The following is a 12,068-nucleotide window of genomic DNA, read 5'->3' on the forward strand; positions in this document are numbered from 1 at the left end:
TGGTTCGTTTCCGACAATATTCGGCACAGACGAACGCGACGTTCACCCTGAAATAATCTGATGCGCCAATCTGGATAGAGGGCGCGATCTGAGTCCCCCTTGTCGGTTCAGATACGCTACCACTGATGTATTGTCCGAACGTATCAAGACGTGGTAACCTTTGATGTCTGGGAGGAAACTCCTCAGAGCCCTGAACACAGCCAACATTTCTAGGCAATTTATATGCCAAGAATGATGATGGTCCTACCACAGACCCTGGCAAAGCGGCCGATAACCGCGCCCCAGCCAGTGAGGGAAGCGTCTGTTGAAATGGTTTTCCGGCGACATGACGCCCTTAATACTGGCCCTTGGGACAAGAACCAAGATTTCTTCCATATTAATAAGGAACGAAGGCATCTGCGCGTAACCTTTATTATACGGAACGGATTCCCCTTGGGGGAAAAACCCCTTGGCTTTGAGCCACCACTGAAGGGGCCTCATGTGAAGAAGGCCCAAAGGAATAATGTTGGATGCCGCTGCCATGAGGCCCAGCAGTCTTTGAAATTGCTTTACAGTGATGGCCTGGCCTAGCTTTATGCCTGACACCTTGGTCAGGATGGATTTCGACACGTGCGGGAGACATACGTGCCTGCACCGTAACCGAATTCCATACTATGCCCAGAAAAGTAGTTTTCTGAGCTGGTTTTAACACACTTTTCCTAGTGTTGAGTCTCAACCCCAATTTCTGAATGTGGCCAAGAACGACATCTCGATGCCGAATTGCCATATCTCGAGACTGGGCCAATATGAGTCAGTCATCGATATAATTCAGAATACGGATGCCCTGAAGCCTCAGTGGAGCCAGAGCTGCTGCGTGGAGCCTCAGTGGAGCTCTATCGTGACAAACCAATCCTCGGATCTGATTTGATTCACGATGATGGGAATAGTGAGCATCTTGAACCTGAATCTCCTCAGAGAACGATTCAACTGCCTCAAATCTAAAATCGGCCTCAGCTCGCCATCCTCCTTTGGAACTATAAAGTACTGGCTGTAAAACCCGGACTCTTTCTCTGGTAGGGGAACAATTTATATGGCCCCTTTGACCAGTAGAGTTCTGTACCTCTTGTTCCATAACCCGAGCCTGTTCTGGAACCACTGCAGTCGGTACCACCCCAGCAAACTTGGGAGGTCGGTGACCGAACTGCCGTCTTTACCCATATTTAATAATATTCAGGACCCATATAGATATATTCGGAAGGCGTTGCCATTCTTCTACAAAATCTACTAAGGGAACCAGCCCCTCGAGACTGACCTCGGGTGTTTTTCGAGCACTATTCTCGACCTCCTGAAGCGGAGGACCGGCAGGAAAAAGTCGAGAAAGATTTTGTGACCATAGACGGTGCCCTATTGCTAGCGTTTGGGGTGAACGCCACGGTGTGCGTTCGCTGGAAATCATTGTGGCCCGAAGCGCACTTTACGGCGGGATACAGATATCGATTTCCTGAGGGCTCCCCCAGAGGGGAGACTCTTTGGGTTTCGTTCTCGACACCCTGAAGCGGAGGACCGGCAGGGAATAAATCGAAAACAGTTCCGATGGGCGAACGCGAACACTGCCTGGCCGCAAGCCTTTTGGGCGCCTTTTACAGCGTGCATTCGCTTAAAACCGATGTGTCCCGAAGCTCACTTGAAGCTGCACAAACATCGATTTCCTGAGGGCTCCGCGGAGGAGCGATTCTCGCTCATCCCTCCACTGGGGGGACAGCCATCTTCGTCTCGTTTTCGATACCCTGAAGCGGAGGACCAGCAGGGAAAAATCTTAAACGATTTTCGACGTTCGCTGCTCATCATTTTAATTCTTCATAATTAAATGCAGCCAAAAACACCCGATAAGTGAAACACGGTCTGGATGGTAGGTTGAATTAAAATATCTAACTTCTTAAAGTCAGATAATATATTCTATCATTTCAATTCCATCATTTTAATTAATAGAATTGAATGCAGCCATAATCACCAGACAATACTGTTTTAATATTTATTTATAGGGTCTCGTAATCTACACGCTGCCTCGGCAAACGCGAGATTCGAGCCGTTACAATATATTTGGCTTTCATCCCTCGAGAAGAAAGTCATCAGGTGCGAGGTTGAAACATTCGACAGCGCACGGATTGCACGCGCGCCGATATATTTCTCAGTGAACACTGCCAGCACCCTCAGGAGCTGATTGTGAATGCCTCGCACCCAAACAGTATTATTTCACAGATCGCGTGTGTCCCTTTTTTTGCAGACTCGTAATCTAAGCGCTGCCTCGACAAACGCGAGATTCGAGTCGTTCACAATATATTTGGCTTTCATATCTTTGAAAAGAAAGTCAACGGGCGCAAGGCTTAAACACCCGAAACGCACGGCTGTGTGCATCGAGATATTTCTTAAAAACCACAGCCAGCACCCTCAGGAGCTGACAGTGCATGCCTCGCACCCACACAGAATCTTTATTGCAGAGTAGCCGTCATCTACGCGCTGCCTCGACTAACGCGAGTTTCGAGCTACTATAGATTCTGTATTGCAATGTAGTGGGACAACTTTTTATTTTTTGGTTACAACAACACCGGCGAGTGTGACTCATGTTCCTCGTTCCCGATGCTGAGCACATCCACTTCCTCAGAAGCAGATAGCTCGAGCATCGGGCACTCGTCACGGGCAGAAGAAGCCACATCGCGGGCTTCTGCTTTGTGAGCGAGCGTTATAGAATCTGCGGATGATGAACATGAAATTGCCTCGGCAGTCTCGTTCTCATCCGCGAGATCCTTCTGCGATCCCCACGATCTAAGCCGCCGCGCCGCCTCAACGGACGCGGGACCCGAACCGCGGGGATCGCGAGCCAAGTGGGAGCGCAGCACTCTATAGTACTTTCACAGTGTTCACAGGCAGCCCCCTCGAGAACTGCCTGTGCGTGCTGCGCTCCTAACAGTGTACACACAACTGATGCGTGTCCCCACCCGTGAGAAATATAGAGCAGGGGTGCACACACTTATTGTATCTTTCACTCGCCATAATAAAGAGGATTTCACTGACAAACAACATCAAATAAGACAGACAGTTTCACAGAGAGCGCTTGCTGAAGAGCGAAAGCTAATGTGTGTTTGTGCCAGCGTCACTTTTATGCATCCGGTTATGCCGTCACATGTTACGTCATGACGCAACACCAATCAGGATTGGAATAGTTTCATTCATACTTCAGAGGCGCACGCGAAGGGAGCGTCCCCAAAGAGTCGTTTTCAACGACGCAGTGCGAGTTCCCTCGAAAGGGAACCCAATTTTCATGCAGTGCAGTGCTCCAGCGTATCAACAATGACCGTGCCGGTCCGCGCGGACTATGATTGACAGCTTGCTCACGAGTGAGGGCGGGTCCGTGTTGAAACGCTGCTGTCAATCAACAATCGTGGGGGGGGGGCATCCAAACGTGTGACGTCACACGGCTTGATTTGAGAGAGGGGAAAACATATAAGTAGATAAAAAAAAAAAACACTGTATGGATTTTTATCATTATATGATGGTTGTGTACAGGCACTGCCAACACACATTTCAGTACAATCAACTTGTAAAAGTGCATGTACCATTATATGACCCCTTTAAAGTTTGAATGATTTTTTTTTCACATTAATATTCATTATATGATAAGAATAGGATATTTCCTTTTACTGACTTTATTAACCCTCTGAGGTCGGCAATCACGCCGGCGTGATCTGCTCGTTTTTTCCTTATCAGTGCAAAGGAGAGACTAAATACTGTGTTAACTTTGATGTTAAAAACAAGTTTCATACATCAATCGATCCTGTTAAGTGTGTATTATTTTTTGTGTATACTCACAATAAAAACAAAGTGTTGTGCTTTTTGCCAAATAAAGAAAAATAAATATGATGCGAGTTCTGCCTTCTCTCTGTCAGTGAAGTCCATTCTGAAACGCGTCCGAAAATGAACAATAACTCAGCGAATACTCAGTCAAACAGGCATACAGACACACAGGCATGAAGCTTGAATTCTCTTCTTTTAAATGGAGTAATTTATATAAAAAACAAATATTCTCAGTTCATGTAATCTGTAAGAAAAGAGAGAGATGTCAGTCGTTCTCATCTCATTTAATTATTTTTAATGTGACCCCGCCCACGGTGACAAAACCACAGAGGTATGCTTTCCTGACTGACCCACAGTCCAAGCTGTATGCTCTTTTGTTAAAGAGAGCTATACCTTTATTTGAAACCGCAAATCAGAACCTGCAGAAAGAAGAGCCATGTGTGCCCATATTGCTGCAGATATTGGAGCTACAGTTGCAAAAAAAATGCTTTTGGCCTTCTGAAAACCTGAGTGTGTTGTGGAAATGATGGAAGAAGTAAAGAGAGGATGCCAACCCACTCTGTACAAATCCAGTGAACACCAGCTGCCCGATGATGAGCTGTCAATTGGACATGACACAAAGACATTTATCAAAAGTCAAGCTAACTTACCTCTTGGTAAAAGTCCTGGTGGGGGGGTGGGGTTGTACTCATAAAATGTCTTCAAGGTTGGCAGGTATGTCATAGTAGAGGGGATATGTTAACAGTGGCTGGTGGAACTAAGCGCGAACCGAAACTTGAAACCCGACTTGGAAGTGGTACTTGAACTTGAACCAGTGTAAGGAGATCGTCTCTCATAAGTTGCTGTTTTTATAACTGCTACGTGCTTGTTTCCTACACATGATCGCTCTCGATTTTGTGATTTTTGTGAATCACGATATGATTTTGTGTCGTTATGTTTGCAATCAAGACGCGGCTGAGTGAATGCCGGCGTCGTTTTTTTGTGAATGAATGAATGAAAGCATCAGCATCTGCGAACTCAGACATGCTTAAGTACCGATCTTTTATACTACAAGTATTAGAACATGATTGGATAGATGAGAAGGTAATAATTGATGTAACAATTGAGTCTTCCTAGCAGAATGTACGCTAAAGCTTTCATTTCATTATTAGTTCATGCTAACTGATGTAATTAACTAATGTTAACTAATGAACCTTATTGTAAAGTGTAACCGAAAATGTGTTTGTGACTGATCTACAGTCTTCAGGATAATGATTTAAATAGAGAGAGTCACTTTGCATTGTCAGCACATGCTTCAGTGCTCTGAGAGTGTTTATAGTGCTGTGAGTTTAACACTTCATGACTGAGAGCAGAACACAATCTTCATCATCACACAAGACTAAACTACAGCAATGAACACAATCAACATCTTCATCTGGACCATTGCACTGTTTATTCAAGGTATACAATAAGACATTGACATGCTTATAACTACATTAATAAAGTTGGTTCATATTTTATACATATTCATATTGAACATTTCTTTTTCTAATATGACACATTGTTTTTATATTGTCTTTATGCATTTCTCTTCCAGGCTCCAGAGGACAGATCACAGTAACTCAAACTCCTGTAGTTCATACAGTTTCATCAGGAGAGAATGTTGTGATGAGATGCAGCGCCAGCACTCCTTTAACAAGCTGTAATCCACCCTGTCTGTCCTGGTACTTACAGAAACCTGGAGAAGCTCCTAAACTCCTGATTTATAGAGTGAACAGCCTCCAGTCAGGAACTCCATCTAGATTCAGTGGCAGTGGATCTGGCAGTGATTTTACTCTGACCATCAGTGGAGTCCAGACTGAAGATACAGGAGATTATTACTGTCAGAGTGCACAAGTTATCAGTAACTGGGTGTTCACACAGTGATAAAGAGTCGTACAAAAACCTCTGTCAGTCAGACGTCACAGTGACTGCACTGATACAGCTGAGAGAAACTGCAGCTGCTGATGGAGGATCACAAACTACACAATATCAAACCTTTCACAGGCTTTATTCATTTATTATGATGTATTAAGTAAACATATAATCTTATATATTTTACTAAACTGGACTAAAATGTGGAGAAAATGTGAGTGATGATTGTTGTTGTAAAACTTCTTTGTTCTTGTAAAGCCACGACAATGTAATAATTGCACTTCCATCCTTCACCACTAGAGGACACATCTTTATATTACTGAAACTTTTACATTCTTGATTTGTGATCATGGTTTTATATGATTTATGATGCCATTTTAAATATATAAGTTAATTATCTCATAAAAAAAATAATGAATGATCAGTTTGTCTGCGCTGCTTCACTAAAGCAGAAGTGAAAGTGTTCCAGTCCAGATCATGTAACCAATCAGAGAGTGAGACTGAAACCCCATTTGCATTGTCAGGGTGGAGTGATTGTGATCCTCTCAGAATAGAGCAGCTCTGTCTCCAGAGACCATGTTCAAACCCCAAGAGCTTTATTTGACATTTACTGCTACATCAACCTTCTGAAAAGCACCTGCATCTTCATCTGTTAGTTGAATGATGTTGTCAGACACAAAGTGAACTTGTTGAGAAGCTTTATTGAATGTTGCAGCAAACATAGCAGATTGAAAGATCACACACACACACACACACACACACACACACACACACACACACACACACACACACACACACACACACACACACACACACTCTTTCAGTATTGAGTTGTAAATCACTACAGCTGCAGCACTAGACTCATGTGAATCCTGCCTGACACAGGACACTCAGATACGGCTCATCTTCAGGAGAGAAACATCAGCACTCAGAGCTCTTGTGGAACGAGACCTCATGAGGAGCTCCATCATGTGTTACTCTGCAGACGTACAGCTCTCCCGCTTCCCAGCGTGCTTTGCTGAGGGTCAGGACGCTACTGCGGCTGTAGCGGTCGCCCTGCTGGCTCTCTGCGCTGGTCAGAACCCCCTCGGTGACCTCTGACCCGTCCAGTGTCCAGCTCACCAGTGCCCCCTGTGGAGAGTAAGAGCTGAGCAGGCAGAGCAGTGCGGCTGAGTCTCCAGAGATCTACAGAGAAGAGGGCGGCAGCAGAGACACTGAGGGCTTCACTGTGGGACCAGCTGCAGGAGACAAACACAACACATTTACACACACACAACACACACACACACACTGCACTGCACATTCACAGCATAGGAGTAATGCTGCTCTAGTTTTAGACTAAATCATTATAAAACAATATCAGCAACACTTTATTTCATACATATTGCATTATAAAAGTATTTTAATGCATTAATTATTCATTGCTATATACATTAAAATGCATGTATGATCTAATCAATCAGTGTAACAGCAGTTATAACACATATTATCTATTATCAGGCCGATCTGACTGCTTTAATTCCAGCAATTATTCACTCTGAACATAAATATCTTAAATTTTGAGATATTCACCTGAACTGAAAATGTAACTCAATTTCAAACAGAGTTAAAACACAATTGAATCACACAGAATGAACAAAACACTGAATTATAAGCACAACATGAGCAAAAGAGATTCAGTATCATTGACTGAACTACAGAAAGTAGCAACATTTACATTCTGATGTCAAATCTCTTTTTCCATGTATGATTTCTACAATAAAAGATGGACTAAATATGAACTCAGTGTAGAAATAAATGAAGGAAAAACAAACCTGTAATAAACTGAATAAACTCATAGTGAGACACAGTGTGGAAATATGTTTAGAATTTTATTTCATTTTTCATATATTTTTTTGTTGTTGAAAGGAATAATGCTATTATTATAATAATATCATTGTTTTAAATTAAATAATTATACAAAAATATCAGTAACACTTTAATTAAAGCCTTTATACATATTGCATTATAAAAAGTATTTTTAATGCATTAATTATATATTGTTTTACACATTATAATGCATGTATGATCTCATCAATAATTGTAGCCGCAGTTTTAACACATTATAATATTATCTATTCATTGTTACACCTCCAAAAAATTATAATACACTAAAACTCATGACAAACAACCAATTCTAGACGTAACAAGGAATGTGCAAATATTATAAAACATTTTAGCTTTGGTTACAGTTATTTATGAAAACATATATGACATTATAACATACGCTATTAATAGCTTTATAATGCATTATACATAAAGGCTTCAAGTAAAGTATCACCACAATATCTAATTATTATTATTATTAATAAATGTTGTTCTTTTTTCCACTGTAAAACACTTTCTGAAATCTAAATTGTATTTTTTTTATTAGGTGATTAAATAGACTTACCGATCACCAGTTTAGTTCCTCCACCGAAAGTGTACCACAGTGATACAATCTAATGAAACGCTCGTACAAAAACCTCTATTCCACTCGAGTGAACACACACTCCAGCAGAGAGAGAGAAACAACACTTCAACACACTGATATTAGAAGATCCTCAGCTCTTCTCAACACTCACTCATTCAGATTTGACTAAATGCTTTCTGATATAACACTGTTTAAAGAAATATATTTGATGAGCTGTGACCTCTGAGGTGACCTTTGACCTCTTTGATCATGGATGATGTTGTGGAGTTTCTCATAATGATGCTTCTGTTCTTCATATGCAGATCAATCATCATGATTCACAGAAAAACCTGCAGCTTCAAAGAAATGAATCAATAATTCTGAACATTTCAGATGCACATTGTTTAATATATAATGACCTGATTATGAGTCCTGATGAACTTCATGCATGTGGAAAATGTGGGAATAAATAGACATCATGATAATATTTCCCAGAGAGCAACATGTCAACATTGATTCCAAAGACCATAATGACTTTTTTTTAAACTTTTTTTCTGGTTTACTCTAAATATAGTAAAATTGATTTATTTAGTTCTTGATTTCTCATTGTTAACATGCTTATAAAGGTGCAGCACATAAATAAATAATTATGGCGTTTGACACTATGTTTAAAATTATCTACACTCATGATTCTCCAGTGGCCTAGAAATATCTTCATTCGTCCCTCTTTATGGAGTCCATCATGTTGAGATCACATGACTGATTTCTGCTCACTTTATCTTGGTATATTATCAGAAACATTCACTTGATGTAAATGAAACTGCAAGACAGTGAATAGATTATTTCTACAGCGGCTCTGAAAACTGAAAATGTTTCATCCACACTGAAAGATGTCAATATAAAGAACCCCAGTGTCTTATCAGCCACATATAATAAACATAAAATATTTCACAATTAATCACTAAATGGTTCAATAACATTATTCTGAAAGTAAAATCTTCTATGTAGAGTTTATTAGTTTGTTATCAGCACAAGCTGTTGTAAATCCTGCCCACTTCTTTGCATTGTCAGCACATGCTTCAGTGCTCTGAGAGTGTTTATAGTGCTGTGAGTTTAACACTTCATGACTGAGAGCAGAACACAATCTTCATCATCACACAAGACTAAACTACAGCAATGAACACAATCAACATCTTCATCTGGACTCTGACTCTCTGCATTCAGGGTAAATATCTTGTATAAAAATATTGCAAAATAAACAATCATATCTCATTTACAATCATATTAATGACTAAAATGTCTAATTTCAGAGATCTGGGGACAAGTGACAGTGACTCAGAATCCAGCAATAAAACCCGTCAAACAAGGAGAAACTGTTACGATCAGCTGTAAAACCAGTCAGCCGATTTCTGGCTGTAGCAACTGTGTGTCCTGGTATCAGCAGAAACCTGGAGAAGCTCCTAAACTCCTGATTTATGGCATAAGACTCCTTTATACTGGAACTCCATCTAGATTCAGTGGCAGTGGATCTGGCAGTGATTTTACTCTGACCATCAGTGGAGTCCAGACTGAAGATACAGGAGATTATTACTGTCAGAGTTATCACTGGATCAACAGTAAACATGTGTTCACACAGTGATAAAGAGTCGTACAAAAACCTCTGTCAGTCAGACGTCACAGTGACTGCACTGATACAGCTGAGAGAAACTGCAGCTGCTGATGGAGGATCACAAACTACACAATATCAAACCTTTCACACACTTTATTTAATATGATATGAATTAATTATTATGATGTAAGTAAACATGTAACATACAATCTAATAACCCTTACTAAACTGGACTGAAATGTGTAGAAAATGTGGTAACACTTCAGAATACTGTTTCTTACTGCATAACTAATAAGGAATTACTGAAGAACTAATGGGTAATTCTTCATTAACTACTTCTTCACTACTGTTAACTACTAAGGAAGATGTGTTAATTAATCTGTATGTAATAGAATTTTATGGTTGTGTTAAGTATCAGTTAGTTAATCAATAACTAATGAATTATGTCATACCTCCTGAAGAACTACTATTAATTATCTACTAATTAAGGTTCAAGAAAAATAACTAAGAAGTAACTACTAATGAACATTCATACAAACTACATTGAGTTGTTCCCTTCCTTATTTACTAATGTTATTACAGTTTTCTCGATTGCTTAGCAGATCTATGTGGTATTTCTCTGCAGAGCTATGTGGTATTTTAACACACCTGTTCAACATGAGCCAGCGTTTACAGAAGGTTGTGGAAGACATCTTGCCTGGTCCCTGTTCCAAAGAAAAATCATCCAACCCACCATGATGACTACAGACCGGTAGCGCTCACTTCACATGTCATGAAGACGTTTGAGAGACTAGTCCTGCGCTACATCAGGACTAGTGTGTCAACTCAAATGGACCCCTTACAGTTTGCATATCAGCCCAACATCAGTGTTGATGATGCCCTCATTTATATTCTGCAGAGGGCTTATACTGCTAGGGGAGAAGATGGGAAGGATGAAGGTGGTTCCATCACTGGTCCTGTGGTGTTTGGACTACCTATCCCTCAGACCACAGTATGTACGCCTGCAGAACAGTGTCTCAAGCACAGGGGTGCCTCAAGGAACTGTACTGGCTCCGTTCCTGTTTACCATCTACACAGCGGATTTTCAATATAACACAGACAGATGCTTCTTGCAGAAATTCTCAGATGACAGCACAGTTGTCGGCCTTATAAGAGAAGGTGATGAGGAGGAGTACAGAGGAACACTCAACAACTTTGTGCAATGGAGTGTGGACAATCATCTCCATCTGAATACCACAAAAACCAAGGAAAGGGTTGTGGACTTCAGGAGGGGGAGGAGGAGGATCCAACCAACACCTATTACCATCGGGGGCACTGAGGTGGAGCTGGTGGCCAATCACAAGTACCTTGGTGTGCAGCTTGACAGTAAGCTGGACTGGAAGAGCGGTGTACCGCAAGGGGCAAAGCCGACTTTACTTTTTAAGGAGGCTAAGGTCGTTTAATATCGGTCAACCCTTGCTCTGCAGTGTCTATCAAACAGGGGTGGCCAGTGCTGTTTTTTGCTGTGGCCTGTTGGGGAGACGCCGTCCGCACAACAGACAGGAACAGAGTGGACAAGCTCATTAAGAAGGCCGGCTCGGTGGTCGGGGCTGAACTAGAGACGGTTCAGCAAGTGGCAGGGGCCAGAACATTGAATAAACTAAGATCAATACTGACCAACCCTGCACACCCAATCCACCACCTGAAGGTGATAAACAGCAGCTCCTTCAGTCAAAGACTGATGGCACCAATGTGCAAGTCGGAGCAATATAGGAAGTCCTTCATACCAGCTGCTATACGACTTTATAATGCACAAATATAACTTCCTTTTATTTAGATTGTTGTATTTTAACTTAACTTATAGATATGTTTTAAGTGAATGTATGGTGTTGGTTTTGTCTTGAAGCTGCCGTGACACTGTAATTTCCTGCAAAGGATTAATAAAAAGGATCTATCTATCTATCTATCTTAAAACACATTTCTTGAAACTATGTCTCGTATTCTCAAAACAGTAAACACAAATCCATAACGTCTCACCCAGTTCCCCAAACATCATATTTTCAGGTCAAAATGAAGCTCTACACTCAAAACCATTCACTCTTGCTGAAAAACCAAACTTTGCCCTCAGACATCACACACAAGCCCTCACAAACACACACACTACAACATAGTCTTACACACTGGTGCAATACATTCAAAACAACATTTCCAAAACTGGTAAGTTATGTTGCTTGTGGTCCCCCCCCCCCCCTCACAAACCTTTTCACACGATGAACACAAAAGACACAACTAATGGATACATTTGGCACATTTTATTAATTCATG

The 12,068-nt window shown here is 41.2% G+C and overlaps 2 long non-coding RNA genes across 2 annotated transcripts in view; one reads left to right on the plus strand and one right to left on the minus strand.

The window, feature by feature from the left end:
* LOC311071495 overlaps positions 1-8,499 on the minus strand; it is a 165,838-nt gene extending 157,339 nt beyond the window's left edge. Inside the window, exon 1 of the long non-coding RNA XR_014603868.1 lies at positions 8,156-8,499. This is a non-coding gene — a long non-coding RNA (uncharacterized lncRNA). The remainder of the gene's footprint in view (positions 1-8,155) is intronic.
* Positions 8,500-9,280: 781 nt separating this feature from the next.
* Positions 9,281-11,716, plus strand: LOC311071499. The gene is made up of 2 exons (XR_014603873.1): positions 9,281-9,380; positions 9,466-11,716. It is a non-coding gene; the product is annotated as an uncharacterized lncRNA (long non-coding RNA).
* The last annotated feature ends 352 nt before the right edge of the window (positions 11,717-12,068 follow it).

The sequence above is a fragment of the Abramis brama genome (genome assembly GCF_963993115.1).
Source record: "Abramis brama genome assembly, chromosome: 20".
Lineage (NCBI taxonomy): Eukaryota > Metazoa > Chordata > Actinopteri > Cypriniformes > Leuciscidae > Abramis > Abramis brama.